At 40.2% G+C, this 6,316-nt stretch overlaps 1 pseudogene; it reads left to right on the top strand.

The window, feature by feature from the left end:
* Nucleotides 1–434, top strand: part of LOC102858368 — an 87,142-nt pseudogene extending 86,708 nt beyond the window's left edge.
* Nucleotides 435–6,316: the final 5,882 nt, after the last annotated feature.

Raw genomic sequence — 6,316 nt, 5'->3', positions numbered from 1 at the left:
ATGAGTTCCTTGTTTTTCAATGCAGCGTAGTATCCCATTGTGTGAATATACCACAGCTTCTCTATCCATTCATTTGTTGATGGGCTCTTAGGTTGTTTCCAGCACTTTGCTATTATGAACAAAGCTGCAATAAACATGGGTATGCATATATCTGCCTTGGTGTTAGTTATGGTTTCTTTATGGTATATTCCTAGTAGAGGAATTGCTGGGTCAAATGGTATCTCTATTTGAAACTTTTTGAGAAAGTGCCATACAGCCTTCCACAGTGGTTGCACCATTTTACACTCCCACCAACAGTGAATAAGGGTTCCAGTTTCTCCGCAATTTCTCAACCTTTTCATGTCTTCTTTTACATTCTAGAGGCTGAGGCCGGGACAAGACACCTGGTCCCCTTCAAGCAGTTCACTGCAGGTGAAGCAATGCGAGACACTTAGCCCTGAGGAAGCAGTGAGAGATCAGGGTATTTTTCCAAATCCCTTCCTTCTTTGGGGCCACAGTTTTGGCAGTGGTGACATCATTCTACAACACCAGCTCCTGCCTGACAGACTTCTGACAGTTCAAACTCTCTCTGATTCCAGAAACAGCATTTTCTCTCTTCTCATGTTGGCTGGGGGTGATATTGGCTTCCTACCGTCACTTATCTTTGAGTGTCTAATATCTTTTGTGTTTCTTCACCCATTAAATAGAACTAGCATTAAAAACCTCTTCACTGGGGTGGATTCAGTTTCCTGCTGGGGTCTGATTGATGAAATCATGTGTTTGAAAGTGGAGCAATTTAATCTTTTTGGCTCCCATCACTTAACTCTGTTGAACTATTTATGAAGAATACATCCCTTCATTGTGTCATCAACTGTGGAATGAAACAAGTGGACTGAAAAGATGCTTAACCACAATAGCTAAGAAACATCATAGCTAGGAATACATAAGTATTCATGACTTCTGTACTTTGGAAGGTTTTTATTCCTTCATCCTACTCTAAACTTGTTCCTTTTGGAAGTATCAGGATATGAACATTTCTACAGAACAGGGAGGGCAGAGAATGGATAGAATAATACACAACTATTAGACAGTCTACTAATACTATCAAAATCCATGTTCCTCTTTTGTTTATAAGGTCTTAAGAGATCTGTTATTTTAGAAATTGATGGCCAACCTTGCTTCCTCATCTATCATAACCTGGGAGCTATACTAAAACCACTCCACGATGGTAGCCTTTGTGGCATTTGACACACTGCTGGCATAGATTTCAGTGTCATAGCAATGCACCATTTAACTCAGTACCACAGACTGACAGACAAGCGCTGTACCAATTAGAACAATGTTCTCTCCAAACACAACAAACTAACAATTCAGTTTGTACCTCTATCAGCAAGTCAGTCTTCACACACCAGGCTCAAGAGCTGCAGGACTGAGGACCCAACCTACTTTTAATACAAAGGCCCACCCACTGGGCTCTAATTGGCTTAAATAAGTGGCTCTTAGCCTACAACTGGTTGTTAATTAAATACAAAAGACAAAGCAGTCCATACCTGACTATTAATGTGAAATATATACCCAGAAAAATAGGCTATTGCATGAACAGAGTAGAGGAACACTATTACATGTCTTAAAATTAAGAAGGGGTTGCATCAGGGTTGTATTCTCTCTCCATACCTATTTAATCTATAAACTGAGCAAATCATTCAGGAAGCTGGAATCTATGAAGAAGATTGTGACAACAAGATCAGTAGAAGACTGATCAATAATATGTGTTATTTAGATGACACAACCTTGCTTGCTGAGAATAAGAGGACTTGAAGTACTTGTTACAGAAGAGCAAAGAATACATCCTCCAGTATGGATTGCATTTCAATATCAAGGAAACAAAAATTCTTACCACCAGACCAACAGGTAACATCATGCTAGCTGTTGTTATGTGTCACCAAATCACCTATGACATGATAGATGGTGAAAAGATTGAAACTCTCAACAACTTCATCTTACTTGGATGCATAATCAACACTCTTGGTACCAGCAGTCAGAAAATCAGGAGTTGTATTACTCTGGGAAAGTCTGCAGTTAGGGAGCACTCCAAATTATGGAGGAGTAATGATGTCAGTTTGAAGATTAAGGTTCATCTGATTCAGATCATGGTTTTTATGATCACTTGTATGCATCTGAGAGCTGGGCATTAAATAAGGATGCCAGTAGAAGTAATGCCTTTGAATTATGCTGTTGGTGGAGAGTGCTGAACATTCCAGAGATCTCCAAAAGAAAAAACAAATATGTTTTGGAGAGGGGGCAGCCAGGATCCTCTCTGGAGGCAAAGATGATAAAGCTTCACTTCACATACTTTCAGCATGTTGCTCAAAGGGGCTATCCCATGGAAAGGAACATCATGTTTGTAAAGGCAGAGGGTTGGTGAAGGAGAGGAAGAACTTTGACCTGGTGAATTGACACAATGACAGCTGCAATGGGTTCCAGTGCGTCAGGAAGTGTGAAGATGCGAGAGGACAGGATAGAGTTCAGAGCTGTTCATCGAGTCACTATGAGTCATAGTCATACTCAAATTTAACAGCAGCTAACAACAATAATATCAGACAGCCCTGCCAGCACAGTTTACTGCATGGGAGGCAAAATTTTTAAAAATTAGAAATATTGATTCTCTGATATTTGCATTGTGTATTTTTTGAATTAATTTTTGTTTTTATTTACAATGCATTAAAATATGATTTTCTTGATTATTTGATTTTTCATTGCTCCCTTAAGCTTTGTGCTCAAGGTTATCACCACTTATATCTGTGGTGAAACAAACTCTTATTAGAATTTAAAAAAGAAATCCCTACAGAAATGCATTCTTGTTGATTGCCATTGAGTCAAGCACAACTCATAGTGACTCTATGAACAAAAGACCTAATGTCTTTTCCATAACTATCATCAATCCCTCATAGAGTTTCCAGAGGCATGAGGTTTAGGAATTGGATGCCATTCCTGCTTCCAAACCTGTTTTACAACTGGGAGCTACACCAAGTACTGTCCACATTGGGAAACCATTCTGGTATTTGATACTCCGTGGTACAAGGTTCAGCATCACAGCAACACTGGTTACTTCATACTGTATATTGACAAAGAGTGATTTACCAAGTGGAAGAGTGTTCCTCCAGATATAAACAGCACTAGTTTCACTTAGCAGTGGTTAATTGTCATCAAATCAAATATGCCTGAGAGTAAGTTTTGCAGAAAAGACCGGAACTCTGCTCTATAACTAATGTCATTTCTGTACACTTGTAGAGTTTAGAGAGTCTGCAGAGTTTCCAGAGGCATCTAGTTTAGGAAGTGGATGCCACTTCTGCTTCCCAGCATAAGTCAATCTGGAAGCTCATCCAAACATTGTACATAATGGGCAACCATTATGGTATTTGACAAGACTATGGAACAGTGTACAGCATCATAGCAACACCAAGTTGTTCAGTTCAGCAAATAGATACAAGATTGCTGTTTCACTTAAGGAATATTCAATAAAAAATTAATAAATTAGAAAATTAAAAGACTTCCACCCTAGACAAAGGATCAAGGACAACCGCTCATGAGGGGAAGAGAGCAGTGATACCCATCAGACACGATCCCCAAAACTTCTCTCACATGCCCAGCAGGACTGCCATCAGATGCAGCAAACAGCCAAAGTCCCAAAGCGGAGGTTCCAAGCCCCAGCCAAATAGATATAGATCCAGATTTAACCTACAGTACAGTGGTTAAAGACACAAGTTCAGGCTCTACACAAACTTGAGGTTACCAATGATTTCATCTTGCATGAACAATCAACACCCTTGGTATCAAGAGTCAGGAAATCAGGAGACATATTACATTGGGAAACTCCACTGTCAGGGAGCTCACCCAAATACTTTAGAGCAATAATGTCAGTTTGAAGACTAAGGTGCACCTGATTCAGGCTATGGTCTTCTCAATCACCTGCTCTGCATTAGAAACCTGGAGAGTGAGTAAGGATAAGTGAAGAAGAATTGATGCCTTAAGTTCTAGTTCTGGAGAAGAACACTGACTATCCCACGGGCTGCCAAAAACCCTCCAAATAAATATGTCTTAGAGAGAGAACAGTTAGATTTCTCCTTGGAGGTAAGATGACAAAGCCTTGTCTCTCATACGTTGGACATGTTGCTAGGAGAGGTTATCCTGGGAAGGGGCATCAAGCTGGGAAAGATGAGGGGTCAGATAAAGAGAAGAAGGCTCTCGACAAGGAAGATGGACACAGTGACTGCAGCAGTGGGCTCAAGTGTCAGAGATGATGAAGATGGCACAGGGGAGGGCGAGGTTCAGATCGGTTGCTCATAGGATCTCTATGAATTATACTAGACTCTACAACACTAACAACAAGAAGTTTGGATTTCAAACCCACCTGTCAGTCAGCCGCTTATGTGATGTTATGGTCCTAGAAGACATGATGCTGGTATTTCAAAGAACTGCAAAGTCATCCTGGGTGGACAGGTTTCAGCAGAGCTTTCTGACTAAGGGAGACAAAGAAGAAAGGCCTGAAATCATCTTGCAAACATCAGCCACTAAATCCTATAGATCACAGCAGAATATTGTCCCATATAGTCCAGGAAGATTAGCCCCTAGGGTAGAAAGTACTCTACAATACCAATCATGTGGACATGTGCGAGGTGGATGCGGGAATGAGCATTGTTTTATTCTGTTATTAATAAAGTCTTCATGAGTCAAAATGGACTCAACCACAACTAACAAAAACTACTGTGAATTTACTAGATGTGTAATCTTAGGCCTGTTCCTTAACCTCACTAAGCCTCACTTTTCTCATGGTGAGAGAAGAAAGAAACAAAAAACCTCCCATGGGGAGATTAATCAGAACTGGCTTTGACAAGCACTGTGGCAATTGGACAATTAAAACAGACATTCAAGCCGGGGGGAAGGGGGGGGATAAAAGAAGAACAAACTGGGGAGGAGGGTAGAGAAAACAGTGCAACAATGAATGAATGAAAACCCAAAATCTCTGTAAATGTTCATTAAAACTAATAAAATAAAATAAAAAACAAAACCTCCCATGGATATGACACACGTTCATCCAGCAGCAAATACTATGGAGCTGTGGGAAGCAGATTTCTAGTCCTTATTTATCCCGCTTAGAATATTGCACTAGAGTGCTGAGAAGCAAAGCAATAGGAAGAGATCAAGACATTAAGGAGCTGAACAGAAGGTTTTTCAATTGGCAGCACAGGAAGACAAAGTAAAGTATCATAATGAAATGTGCAAAAAGCTGGAGTCAGAAAATCCAAAGGGCCAAACTCGCTCAGCATTTCCTAAGCTGAAGGAACTCAAGAACAAATTCAAGACACGAGTTGCAGTCCTTAAGGGTGCTTTGGAAGAATATTAAACAATCCAGGAAGCATTTTAAAAAGATGGAAAGAATATACAGAGTCATTATACTAAAAGGAATTGGCTGACACAGAAGAATTTCATGAAACAACGTATAAGCAAGACCCTATGGTAATGAAGGAAGAAGTTCAAGTTGCTCTGAAAGAATTGGCAAAAAACAAGGCCCCAGGAACTGACAGCATATCAATTAACATATTTCAAAAACAGACAGTGTTCTCGACACTCTCACCAAGTTGTGACAAGAAATCTGGCAGACAACCACCTGGACAACTGACTGGAATAGACTGGAAGAGATCCATTCCAAATAAAAAGTGACCCAACAGAGTGTGGAAACAGTATCAATAATATCACATGCAAGCAAAATTCTACTGAAAATTATCCTAAAATGACTGGAACAGCACATCAACAAAGAACTGTCAGAAGGGCAGGCTGGGTTTAGAAAAACTCATGGAACTAGAGATATCATAACTAATATTAGATGAATCTCGGCTGAAGGCAGAGAGTACCAGAGGAATGTCTATCTGTGTTTCATTAACTACACAAAGGCATTTGACTGTATAGATCACAACAAACTGTGGCTAACTCTGAATAATGGGAATTCCAGAACACTTGATCGTACTTATGCGAAACCTATACTTGAACAGGAGGCAATCATTAGAACAGAGCACGGTGACACTGCATGGTTCAAAATAGGGAAGGGTGTATCCCAGGGATGTGTCCTACTTCCATACCTTTTTAATCTAATACACAGAACAGATCATCCAGGAGGCTGGAGTTTATTAGGAGGAATGTGGCATCAGGATTGGAGGAAAATTCATCAACAATCTGTGTTATGCAGATGACACAACACTTCTTGCTGAAACTGAGGAGGACCTGAAGCGCTTGTTGCAGAAGGCCAAGGACTGCAGCCTTCAATATGGATTGAAGCTCA

Source organism: Elephantulus edwardii, unplaced genomic scaffold, assembly GCF_000299155.1.
Source record: "Elephantulus edwardii isolate Elephantulus edwardi_28Jun2011 unplaced genomic scaffold, EleEdw1.0 scaffold00102, whole genome shotgun sequence".
NCBI lineage: Eukaryota > Metazoa > Chordata > Mammalia > Macroscelidea > Macroscelididae > Elephantulus > Elephantulus edwardii.
The sequence above is the reverse complement of the archived record's forward strand: the minus strand, read 5'-3'. Positions and strand labels throughout refer to the sequence as shown.